Genomic DNA, 12,209 nt, shown 5'->3' with positions numbered 1-12,209 from the left:
CATATTATACAAGATGGTTGGTCCAGGGGCTACCGAACCATCCTTTCCTCAGCGTCTCTCATCAACTTTAAGATGAGAAGAGTTCGTGCTGCTTTACGACAATGGAGTAGACGCCGGCCTAGTCTTAAGTTACTCATTGAGAACAATAAACATGTTGTGAGCTTCATATGCGTTGTTGAGGAGAGAAGGTCTTTGCCACTGTTGGAAGTGCTACTTCAGGAGTTCGCGTCTGCTAAGGCGGAGCGGTTGATTTTATGGCAGGCTGCTATGTGGAAACGAAGGGCCAAGCTTAGATGGTGTGTGTCTGGGGATGAGAACTGCAAATTTTTCCATGTGGCAGCCAATAGTCAGGCATGTCGTAACAAAGTCAGAGTTCTTGTTGATGCTGGGGTGCACCACTACTAGAATTGTCAAAAGATTGAGTTAGCAACTGTGTATTTCACCAACATTTTGGGGCAGCCTGCTCCCTCCCAACCCACAGTCCAGCTGTTTGACTTGTATAGCCCCGTAGATCTTTCTGAGCTGGTTAATGTCTTTTCCTGGGCTGAGCTGGTTCGGGCCATCGATATGTCACCAAATAATAGAAGTCCGGGGCCGGATGGGTTCACAAATGAGTTCTATAAGGCTTTCAAGCACCTGCTTAAGGATGATCTGCTCAAGTTCTTCGGGGATTTCCATGCAAATCAAGTTGCTCTGGATGGTATCAACACGGCTTATATAACCTTGCTGCCCAAAGTGGACTCGCTGATGGAGATGCGGGATTTCAGGCCTATATCTCTGGTGCATAGCGCCCCTAAACTGCTATCCAAGGTGTTGACATGCAGGCTGCAGCATTGCATTCCAGGTTTAGTTCATTCACTGCAGTCCGGGTTTTTGAGAGGAAGATCTATTGTGGAAAATTTTGCTTTGGCAGCGGAAATGATCCAAGCAGCGCATAAAAGGAGGGCACCAGTGATTGATTTGAAGTTGGACTTTCGCAAGGCTTTCGATTCGGTAAGTTGGGATTGCCTCACCCAGGTTATGCAAGCCAGGGGGTTCCCCCCTTGTGGGTGCAGTGGATCCATGCCCTCCTCTCCACTGGACGATCGAGAGTGCTGATTAATGGGGAACCAAGGGATCCCATCTTGGCAAAGCGGGGTTTTCGGCAGGGAGACTCCTCATCGCCCTACCTCTTCATTCTGGTAGCTGACATCTTGCAATACTTGTGCTGTTGGCATTTCCAGAATGGTACCTTGATGCACCTGCTTGGTTCCCACGGCTTCTCCCTGGTTTTGCAATATGCAGACGATACGTTGATCATTTTCCGGGGCGAGGTGGAGCAAGCTAGAGTCATTAAGAATATCCTTGCTGCCTTCTCTGCGTTCTTAGGGCTGACTATCAACTTTCACAAAAGCACTATGGTGCATGTCTGTGTGCAACAGGAAGTGGCTCCAATGATTGCCAGCATACTGGGCTGCCCGGTCTCCTCCTTTCCCTGCACCTACCTGGGGATGCCCCTCTCCTTGCACAAGATCAAGCATGGTATGCTGCTTCCGGTTATCCATATAGTTGATCGCCGTCTCTCTGGTTGGCTGGCCACGTTCCTCTCTTGGGGTGGCAGACTCACTCTCATTAACTCCGTCCTGTCTGGCATTCCGAGCTACTTCATGACTTGCTTCCAGTGGCCAAAGGAGTCCTTACAGAAGTTGGATGCCTTGCTTAGGGATTTCTTTTGGCAGGGCAAGAATACAGTTAAAGGAGGCAAGTGTCTAATGGCCTGGGACATGGTTACACTACCTCGGGCAAATGGCGGTTTGGGGGTAAGGAACTTGGAGGCCCATAACCAAGTGCTGCTATGTAAGTTTATAGCAAAAATTCTCCATTCCTCCGATATACCCTGCTTCCAGTGGTTTGCCTCCCAATATTGCAAAGACTCTTTGCCTTTCAAGAGCCACCACAAAGATACTTCTATTTGGAAGGTGTCGGTGTCAAAACCAGCGGATCTCGGGTAGGGGGTTCCGATCTGTGCGTCTTAGGCTGATGGTAACAGGAAGCAAGGGACACAATGTTTACCCAGGTTCGGGCCCTCTCGATGGAGGTAAAACCCTACTTCCTGCTTGATTAATATTGAAGATATGAGTAGTACAAGAGTAGATCTACCACGAGATCGTAGAGGCTAAACCCTATGAGCTAGCCTATGATGATATGATTGTAATTGTGAACGGCCTTCTAAGGACCATCCTCTCCGGTTTATATAGACACGGTAGAGGGCTAGGGTTTACATGGAGTCGGTTACAAGGAAGGAAATATAATATCCAGATCGCCAAGCTTGTCTTCCACGCAAAGGAGAGTCCCATCCGGACATAGGTTGAAGTCTTGAGTCTTGTATCTTCACGCTTCAGTAGTCCGGTCGATGTATATAGTCCGGCTGTCCGGATACCCCCTGATCCAGGACTCCCTCAGTAGCCCCTGAACCAGGCTTGAATGACGATGAGTCCGGCACGCAGTCTTGTCTTCGGCATTGCAAGGCGGGTTCCTCCTTCCGAATACTCCAAGGTTATTATCGAACACGTAGGCCGTGTCCAGATCTGCAAAATGATCTTCACATACCACCGTAGAGAGAATGATACTTTGGCTGACAACTTTTTAAACAACGTGACATGTCCTTACGGTCGGGTCATTATTCGAACCGTTTTTCCGCAACCAGCCACAGTGCGTATTGCGAGGCGGTTTCCTTGACACGTCTTATCGAAGCAGAGATCGTGTCCCCTTATCACGGGATTCTCATCAATACGGGTATGGGTAATCCCCCCTGCCATCAATCGTGGCGCTTGGGAAGTAAGCGATTCTCAATAGGCTAGAGGGGAGGTGCACCGCTTTCGTCGCCTCTATAAAGGGATAAGAGTTCCCCGTTCTTACCCACGCCTTCTTCCTCCTCTGCCCACTCTCGGCTCCTCGAGCTCCAGTTCCTTAGTCCAAGTCTTCTCCGCACAGCTAAACATGTCCGGAGCAGGAGGCAAATGGGTAGCTTACACCGTGAAGGAGAAGAACATCTTAAGTCTTCGGGCGGCCCGATACTTGGCCGCAGACATAGCGCACTGGCTACCAGACGGTGGGCAGGTCATTCCAACTCCAGAACCCCACGAGAGGGTCGTGTTCCTTGCCCACTTCGTCCGTGGACTGGGGTTTCCACTGCACCCCTTCGTCCGCGGGCTCATGTTCTACTACGGGCTATATTTCCATGATCTAGCCCCGAACTTTGTCCTCAACATCTCGGTGTTCATCGTCGTATGCGAGGCTTTCCTCCGCATCAAGCCTCATTTTGGCTTGTGTCTGCAAACCTTCTGCGTGAAGCCGAAGATCGTGATCGGCCAGCAAGCGGAGTGTGGAGGAGCCATGGTGGGCAAAATGCCTAACGTCACCTCGCTTGACGGCTCCTTCGAGGAAACCGTGAAGGGGTGGCAGTCGGGGTGGTTCTACATCACCAAGCCGCGCGACACCGACTGGGCAAGGGCCCCCGAGTTCCGATCCGGAACCCCTATGCGGCTCACCTCCTGGGAACAGAAGGGCCTGTTATGGGGCGAATCTACAGAGCTGGCCGGACTCATGAACTACATCAAGGGCATGAAGGACAAGAACATCAAGCTTGTCAACGTGATCCAGGTCATGCTCGTTCGCCGGATTCTGCCGTGCCAAAGGCGGGCATTTAATCTGCGGGAGTTCGTTCCAGCCGAACACCAGACGCTCCAGAGGCTCTACGGCATGAAGCACAAAAACGTATGGAAGGTGTTGTTCAAGGCCTCCGAAGTACCTCCTCTCATATCCGAGGACCGTGGGCTCCACGCCGCGCGACATCCTATTCAGGTGAGTTCCCAGGTTGCCACCGGGTCCGGTTCTTCCCAATATATTCAAGGGGAAGCCTTAATTAATTGTGTATATTTGTTCGGGATTATGTGGAGACAGCGGAGCAGAAAGACTGTTCAGCTCCTCTCCCGGAAAGCCCAGCTACTGATCTCCTGACGAAGATGCTGGTCCCGACGCCCTACAAGGGGCCGGAAAAGAAGGCCGATAAGAAGTCCCCAGGGACCCAAAAGGGTCTCCGGTGTAAGGCTGCGCCAAAAGCCTCGTCCGAAGAGGACGAGGAGGACTCCTCCCCCGAAGGGGAAGAAGGATAAGAAGAGGAGGCCGCCCCATCCGGAAAGGATGGGAGGCCTAAGATGGTGGACCAGGGGACCAGGAGAGGCCCCCGGCGCAAGGCCGTCATACCCTTGTCGTCCGATGACGATGAGGAAGATTCCTCCCGTGGAGGCGGGGAGGAACAAGAAGAAACTCCACCTCCCCGTATTGGGGGGGGGAAGAGGAAGACCGCCCCGGTGGGAGAGACTGGGACGCCCAAGAAGGGAAAGGTGTCCCTTCCGGACTACTCCGCCACCGCCGCCGATAGCGAGGAAGGGTGGCTACCCAGGAAGAAGCCCCTAGTGCGATTGTAAGTATCCGCACTCCATCGTAATTTTGCTTCATAGTTTTGTTATAACGCCGAACTTGTATGCAGTCCGGCCAGGGCCCATCCTGAGGTGTCGTCTTCGGACGGGTCCTTGAGTGAGTCAGCAATGAACTCACTCCGAGGGCCACTTCTCCCCGGCCTGCGGATGACACGGAGGTGTTGTCCCAAAGGCTCCCCGAGCGGGGGGAGGTGGATCTGGAGGCGCCCCAAGGTGGCATTCCAAGCGTCGGACACGCGGGGTTCAAGATCCCCGCGGATCGTGTTGATGAGAGCCGCGGTAAGCCGGTCTCTTAGCCGAACACTGTCATGGAGCCTTCAGTGGTTCAGGATTCAGGCGGGCAGCCCCTCGTTAGGGAGGGAGGGCCGTCTGTATCGAGGACTTTCGTTGTGCCTGAGGTGTCGGATTGTCTCCTGGAAGTTCTTCGTGGCGCTTCCATAGATGAAGAGCACCGTACTCTCATGAGTGCGGTGATTCAGAAGGTTTCGTCCGCCAAGAGCGGACTAACCGAAGCCTGCACCAACCTCCTAACAGGCTTTGAGGTACATAGTGAAAATGTGTGAAATTACCACCCGATAGGTAGTAGCCCCTAATACTCTGTTTGGTGTTCGGAAGGAAAAACCAAACGGAGGGTCAATTATAATCCGTAGGAGTTTAACAATAAGTTTGAATTTGAATAAGTAGGCTGTGCTGCTGGCCGTTGCTGCCCGTACGGCCGAAATCGCCGACCTAAAGCAGGACTTGGATCGGGCGTAGGGAGAGCTCGGCCTCACGAGGAGGCAGCTCGAGGAGAGCAAAGGTGAATGATTCCCCTCTCTCATATAGTAAAGTATAGAAAAAATTGGTTATTCTAACGACGAGGCGTCGTGATTTGGTAACAGAGGCCACCATCGAAGTGGCGTCTCTTATGAAAGCGCTGTCCGAGGCCGAGCACAAGGCGGCCTTGGAACGCAAGGAGCGCAAAAAGCAAGAAGCCCGAGTGGGCGAAGTACAAGAAGAGCTCCAGGAGCTTGGCAAGAAGTTCGAGTCTGTGGAGCATGAGCTTAAATAAAACGAGGCCGATCTTGCAAAGGCCCTTACAAGTATAAAAGACACCAAGGCCGAAGCCGAGAGGGAACAGTAGGAAATCCAGGAGGCCAAAAAGATAATGGCGGGTAAGAAATTATTTATGCAAAGCAAACATGTGGAGGAGACGTTTCTTTTACTTACCCGAGTTCGGAGCTCTCCAGGGGCATTCGCAGATCTGCCATGCAGCGTATCAGATGCCGCGGAGTTCTACCGTGCCCAGGAGGGGAGCTCAACAGAGAAGCTGTTCTGGTCCCAGTATGCTGGGGCCGAACATTCAACGCCTCTGAGTGACCAACTGAAGCAGTTGGTCAAACTCCACAAGGCGGCCGAAGTGGCTATGAAGGATTTCATTGTCCGGATATGGCCTGGTGAGCCCCTGCCCACTAGCTACTTCGGCCTCATCAAGCGGATGGTGAATGCCTGTCCGCGACTGGAAGTCATCAAGCGATCCGTTTACATTGAGGGTGCCCGCCGGGCCCTTGCCCGTGCGAAGGTGCATTGGGGCAAGCTAGACGTGGAGAAGCTGGTGAAGGACGGGCCGCCAGAGGGCAAGCCGCATCGCGTTCCCGAGAAGTATTATGATGGCGTTATGAAGGGTGCTTGCCTCGTGGCCGATGAATGTACCAAGGACATAATTTTTGAATGAATTCACCTATGTCATGTTTGTAATTTAAAGGCGAAGTTACTTGCACTATGTAGCGCTTTTGTTATTTAAAATATTACCTTCTGTGCAGCTGTTTATCAAAATCTAAAAGTAGGCCAGTCATCGGCTTCCGCCCCCATCTAACTAGTACTGGGGTGTTCGTGGAAAACCCGGACACTCTTTATCCAAATGTTTGGTCCCTTAAGGAGGTGTTCAGCGCAGCGAACAAGGCAATCGGACTATGCGGCTTTATAACCTTCACTTAGCCATAGAAGTCTACAATTTTAAATTTCGGCGAAGCCCCTAGAATCTGGAAGGCCGAATTGGGGCGCTATATACACCTAGATCAGACGAAGCCGAATTTTCTCCTAAAGCGGAAAAACCATTAAGGATTTTAAGACCTCTCGAACAGCGATCAGTTCTCGCCACATCATGCGGGCCAGTTTTCGTCTTTCTCTACTGAGGTGCTCGTCCGGAAGAACCAGGGCACAATCACAGTACTTCTCCCTGCTACCTTAGCCGATATAACGGAACGTAAGGCACCAAAACAAGGGAGCCGGGCTATCCCAACTGTAGACCCAAGACATTATTCGGAGCTGATGCATATAATGCTATAAGTTCGGGGTGCCGCACTGTTGAAAGTGTTCGGACTTGTCTTACCGTATTATGGGGCGCCATAAGAAGCCCCTGGCAAACTGAACGTACCAAAGTGTACGAATGCAAAATCAAATAGACATTTATAAGAAAAATGCTCAAATAAGAATAATAAGCTGACGCTGTATATGATCTCCCATTGATGAATAATACATTTAGGTGTATGATTACAATGAATGCATTAAGCGGAGATAAATAGGATTATTTGACATATCCTATCCAGAGGCAGGCTACGTACAGATAGATAAAGCAGGTATAACGATCGTAAATAGATTCCACTTGGGTATTTCCTTCTGTGCGCAAAGCCTGTTGCCTCTTTGGTTTTTTCTCCTATGTAAGTCCGACAATCCGGCTCTTCTGGAGAAGCTGGACTAAAGTACTGTCCTTAAAGGTAAAAGGAAAGGTTACGAAGCAAACTGCTACGCCTCTGCCTATGCCCATGGTATTTTGAGTGCGTAATTGTGTACGCGTGGCACAAATGCTGCTTTGATGGGATTTGAGCGGAGGCCGGACTGCTAGTCATGCTTTTGGCGTGCCTACTCATCCTGTTGCGGGGTGTTCCGCCCTCACTTGACGGAGCTTGAGGTTGTCATCACCGGAGTGGTGGTTTGCCGGAGGAGGCCGCATTGTACTTCTGCCGCAAGGGCTGCAGTGTGCTCTTCTGTAAGGAGAGAGCGGTCCATATTTCCGTTGACTGTTATGACCCCGCGCGGGCCTGGCATCTTGAGCTTGAGGTATGCATAGTGTGGTACCGCATTGAGTCTAGCGAATGTGGTTCGTCCGAGCAGTGCGTGGTAACCACTACAGAAAGGGACGATATCAAAGATTAGCTCTTCGCTTCAGAAGTTATCCGGAGATCCGAAGACCACTTCCAATGTTATAGAGCCCGTACAACGGGCCTCTAATCCAGGAATTACACCTTTAAAGGTGGTTTTGGTGGGCTTAATCCTTGAAGGATCGATGCCCATTTTGCGCACTGTGTCCTGGTAAAGCAGGTTTAGGCTGCTGCCGCCGTCCATAAGGACTCGCGTGAGGTGGAATCCGTCGATGATTGGGTCTAAGACCAATGCGGCCGAGCCGCCATGACGGATGCTAGTAGGATGATCCCTACGATTGAAGGTGATCTGACAAGCTGACCATGGGTTAAATTTGGGGACGACTGGCTCCATCGCGTAGACGTCCCGTAGTGCTTGTTTCTGTTCCCGCTTGGGGATGTGGGTGGCATAGATCATGTTGACCGTTTTCACCTAGGGGGGGGGATTTCTTCTGTCCCCCCATGTTCGGACGCCGGGGCTCCTCGTCATCGTCGCTGCGCAGCCCCTTGTCCTTGTTTTCGGTGTTTATTTTGCCAGCCTGTTTAAATACCCAGCAGTCTCTATTGGTGTGGTTGGCAAGCTTGTCCGGGATGCCATGAATTTGGCACGAGCGCTCCAGTATACGATCTAGACTGGACGGTCCCTGATTGTTTCTTTTGAATGGCTTCTTTCGCTGACCGGATTTAGATCCGCCGAATCCGGCATTGACCGTCGTGTCTTCGGTGTTGTCGCTGTTGTTCCGTCGCTTGTGTCTGTTGCGCCGTAGCTTGCCGTTATTGTCACGGACATCTGACGTGCCAAATGTGGCGTAGTGCTGCTGCGAGCCAACCAACTGTCCTCGCCCACGCAAAATTGGGTCATTAGTGTCGTGAGAGCTGCCATAGACTTGGGTTTCTCCTGGCCGAGGTGTCGGGCGAGCCACTCGTCACGGATATTATGCTTGAAGGCCACTAGGGCTTCGGCGTCCAGACAGTTGACTATTTGGTTCTTTTTAGTCAGGAACCGAGTCCAGAATTTCCTGGCTGATTCTCCGGGCTGTTGAGTAATGTGGCTCAAGTCATCGGCATCCGGAGGTCGCACATATGTGCCTTGGAAGTTGTCAAGAAATGCGTCTTCCAGGTTTTCCCAACTGCTAATGGAATTTGCGGGCAGGCTGTTTAGCCAGTGCCGGGCGGGTCCTTTGAGCTTAAGGGGAAGATACTTGATGGCATGTAGATCGTCTCCGCGGGCCATGTGAATGTGGAGAAGGAAATCTTCAATCCATACCACGGGGTCTCTTGTGCCATCGTATGATTCAATGTTTACGGGTTTGAACCCTTCTGGGAATTCATGATCCATCACTTCATCGGTGAAGCAAAGGGGGTGTGCGGCGCCTCTGTGCCGGGCTATGTCGCGACGCAGTCCGGTTGCGTCTAAATAGTTATATTCGGCCCGGCCGGATTTTCTGTTAGTGTATCCGATATGACGGTCATCGTCATGTGTTGCGACGCGCCCCCGTGATCCGTAGATTGATCTTGGTTGTCCTGCGGTGTTATCCAGTTTATCGCGCAGGTCCTGAGGATTGCCCCGGGCCATAGTAAACTGGCGCGAGGGTGCGGGCTGGTATTCGGGCTAATGTGCCATTTTATCCCGACCTCGAGGCGGCCGGTCAGTCGTGTGGCGCTCGAGTCCATATTCCTCGGCTGCCAGGACTTCTGTCCATCTATCTGTGAGCAGGTCTTGATTAGCTTGAAGCTGCTGCTGCTTCTTCTTCAGGCTTCTCGCAGTCGCAATAAGCCGGCGCTTGAAGCGCTCCTGCTTCACGGGGTCCTCGGGCACGCCGAACTCGTCGTCGCCGAGGCTAATCTCGTCTTCAGAGGAAGGCATGTAGTTGTCCTCCTCCGGATACCGATCCGTCGCTTGTTCATCTGGGCTGTCCTGCCCATCTTCCTGCTTGGCCTGCTCTAAGGCGGGCTGTTCGGGGTTGTATTCATCGTCGGCACCGTCCGGATTGTTTTCGTCTCTGGTACCGGTATTGCCTTGGCGGGACTTGGAGCGGCGCTAGCGACGGCCATGCTTTGCTTTTTTCTTGGAGGGGTTATCCTCCGTTGCCTCATCGCTGTTAGTTTCTTTCGGAGTGTCCACCATATATATATCTTATGAAGAGGTGGTTGTCCACCGCCCTATGAGCGGTGGCTCATGTACGTCTCCTGCATCGTCGCCCATACCGTCGATGTCTTCGAAGTCGAAGTCAAGCACGTCGGTTAAATCATTGATCGTGGCAATGAAGTGGGTGGTGGGTGGGCAGCGAATTTCTTCGTCGCCTGCTTCCCACTCCAGCTGGACATAGTTCGGCCCAAAGACTCCTGACAAAGAGAGAGTCTTTAATGAGTTCAGCATGTCGCCAAAGGGCGAGTGCTGAAAGATGTCCGCGGCGGTAAACTCCATTACCGGAGCCCAACCTGGCTCGGCTGGCTCGAGAGTGTGTGGACCGGGACCAACGACCGGATATGAGTCCGGGGGCCCGGGGATACAGGCCTCCACAGAGATGCGACATGTGTTCGGCTCCACCGTTGATGAGCGGGCGGCCTACGGGGCAGGGTCTGATACGTCTCCAACGTATCTATAATTTATGAAGCATTCATGCTATATTATTATCTGTTTTGAATGATTATCGGCTTTATTATACACTTTTAGATTACTTTTCGGACTAACTTATTAACCGGAGGCCCAGCCCATATTGCTGTTTTATTGCCTGTTTTAGTATTTCAAAGAAAAGGAATATCAAACGGAGTCCAAACGGAATGAAACCTCCGGCAACGTGATTTTTTGGAAGAATATCATCCTGGAGACGTGGAGTTAAGTCAGAAGATACTCGAGGACTCCACGAGATAGGAGGCCCCCCCCTGTAGGGCGCGCCCCCCTGTATCGTGGGCCCCTCGAGCACCCCCGACCGACTTCTTTCGCCTATATAGTCCCACATACCCTAAAAACATCCACGGAAAAGATAGATCGGGAGTTCCACCGTCGCAAGCCTCTGTAGCCACCAAAAACCTCTCGGGAGCCCTTCCCGGCACCTTGCCGGAGAGGGGGATCCTTCACCGGTGGCCATCTTCATCATCCCGGCGCTCTCCATGACGAGGAGGGAGTAGTTCACCCTCGGGGCTGAGGGTATGTACCAGTAGCTATGTGTTTGATCTCTCTCTCTCGTATTCTCTCTCGTGTTCCCTTTATGGCACGATCTTGATGTATCCCGAGATTTGCTATTGTAGTTGGATCTTATGATGTTTCTCCCCCTCTACTCTCTTGTGATGAACTGAGTTTTCCCCTTTGAAGTAATCTTATCGGATTGAGTCTTTTATGAGAACACTTGATGTATGTCTTGCCGTGCTTATCTGTGGTGACAATGGGATATCATGTGCCTCTTGATGTATGTTTTGGTGACCAACTTGCGGGTTCCACTCATGAACCTATGCATAGGGGTTGGCACACGTTCTTGACTCTCAGGTATAAACTTTGGGGCACTCTTTGAAGTACTTTTGTGTTGGTTGAATAGATGAATCTGAGATTGTGTGAAGCATATCGTATAATCATGCCCACGGATACTTGAGGTGACAATGGAGTATCTAGGTGACATTAGGGTTTTGGTTGATTTGTGTCTTAAGGTGTTATTCTAGTACAAACTCTTTTATAGATCGATCCGAAAGAATAACCTTGAGGTGGTTTCGTACCCTACCATAATCTCTTCATTCGTTCTCTTCTATTAGTGTCTTTGGAATGACTCTTTGTTGCATATTGAAGGATTGTTATATGATCTATCTATGTTATTATTGTTGAGAGAACTTGCACTAGTGAAATATGAACCCTAGGCCTTGTTTCCTATCATTGCAATACCGTTTACGCTCACTTTTATCGCTTGCTACCTTGCTGTTTTTATAATTTCAGATTACAAAAACCTTTATCTACTATCTATTTTGCACTTGTATCAACATCTCTTCGCCGAACTAGTGCACCTATACAATCTACCATTGTATTGGGTGTGTTGGGGACACAAGAGACTCTTTGTTATTTGGTTGCAGGGTTGCTTGAGAGACCATCTTCATACTACGCCTCCTACGGATTGATAAACCTTAGGTCATCCACTTGAGGGAAATTTGCTACTGTCCTACAAACCTGTGCACTTGCAGGCCCAACAACGTCTACAAGAAGAAGGTTGTGTAGTAGACATCAGGGTCCACCCCTTCGTCCTTGGGCAACGCAACCTGCTCTGGATTTAGATCCGGGGCTGCTGCAGGGATGATTTCCTCAACACTGTCCGACAGCAGGTCTAAGCCGTGCTCGTCGTGACTATCCGGCGCTCCTGGCACAAGCCCGAATCCGTCGAAGATCAAGTCTCCGCGAATGTTCGTCGTGTAGTTCAAGTTTCCGAACCTGATCTAGTGGCCAGGGGCGTAGCTGTCGATCTGCTCCAGATGACCAAGTGAATTGGCCCGCAGTGCGAATCCTCCGAACACAAAGATCTGTCCGGGAAGAAAAGTCTCGCCCTGGACCGTGTTGTTGGCGATTGAA

The sequence above is a fragment of the Triticum aestivum genome, chromosome 3B, assembly GCF_018294505.1.
Source record: "Triticum aestivum cultivar Chinese Spring chromosome 3B, IWGSC CS RefSeq v2.1, whole genome shotgun sequence".
NCBI lineage: Eukaryota > Viridiplantae > Streptophyta > Magnoliopsida > Poales > Poaceae > Triticum > Triticum aestivum.
This window is presented reverse-complemented; position numbering follows the sequence as displayed.